A 1,182-nucleotide genomic window follows, 5' to 3' on the forward strand; every position below is an offset into this window, starting at 1 on the left:
CCTCAAATCTGAGTTTGACCAGACTCGCTCACGGATTTTAAATTCGAAACCTCTTCCAACAATTCGTGAAGCTTTCTCCGATATACGCCGCGAAGAGAGTCGCTAAAAGGTCATGTTAGGTGCTTCCTTGTCCACTACAGCCCTCGACGGGTCTGCACTTGTTGCTCATATTCCATCCACAGACAACCGTCAACGCCAGGGCCGCCCTTGGTGTGACCACTGCCGCCGTTCTGGCCATACTCGGGATACGTGTTGGCGGATTCATGGCAAACCCGCCAATGGGAAACCCAAACGGGATCATCGGGCAGCTGCCACCAGCACCACTGAAGGCTCTCTAGGAACAAGCCCATTCAGCGAGGAACAGATTCATGGCCTCCAGAAGATGCTCGGTCAGTTGTCACCAGTCCAGCCTACTAATGCGGCATCGGGTGCTACCGGCCTTGTTATTTATCAAGGTATTTCCCCATCCGCGTTCATCTTGGATTCAACTTCTTCACGCCCTTGGATTGTTGACTCAGGTGCCTCCGATCATATGACCGGGGATGTCTCTTTATTAATGAATTACCGGCCGTGTAATCCTGACCCTCACTGTTCGGATTGCAGATGGATCAGCTTCCAAAGTTGCTGGTCTTGGTTCTGTCCTCATCTCTCCAGATTTATTCCTCACTTCTGTGCTTCATGTTCCGACTTTGGATTGCAATCTGATCTCTATTAGTAAGCTCACTCATGATTGTCATTGTGTTGCTAAATTTTTTCCATATGTTTGTGAATTTCAGGATTTGAAATCGGGGAGGATGATTGGCAGTGCTGAGTTGCGCAGTGGTCTCTATCTCCTCAACAAACCCTCTGTCAGTCTAGACTCACCCACCGGGAGTATTCCAGTATCAAGTCTGTCTTGCTTAAATCCGCTTAGTACATCTGTATTCTATTCCAACGTTAATAATGAGAGTGAAATCATGTTACTTCATTATCGTTTAGGTCATCCCAACTTTATGTACCTGGGAAAATTGTTTCCTCATTTATTTATTAATAAAAGTTCTACCTCTTTTAATTGCGAATTTTGTCAACTTGCCAAACACACTCGTACTTCATTTCCTCGATTATCATACAAACCCACTCGTCCCTTTTCTCTGATCCATAGTGACGTCTGGGGTCCTTCTCGTGAAAAAAATATTTCTGGGG

General features: G+C 46.1%; 1 protein-coding gene across 1 annotated transcript in view; it reads right to left on the reverse strand.

Moving 5' to 3' along the window:
- The window catches only part of LOC110031285 (thioredoxin H4-1-like), a 43,296-nt gene that overhangs the window by 10,697 nt on the left and 31,417 nt on the right, over positions 1–1,182 (reverse strand). The gene's annotated exons all lie outside the window — the stretch shown is intronic.

Source organism: Phalaenopsis equestris, unplaced genomic scaffold, assembly GCF_001263595.1.
Source record: "Phalaenopsis equestris unplaced genomic scaffold, ASM126359v1 Scaffold000800, whole genome shotgun sequence".
Classification (NCBI taxonomy): Eukaryota; Viridiplantae; Streptophyta; class Magnoliopsida; order Asparagales; family Orchidaceae; genus Phalaenopsis; species Phalaenopsis equestris.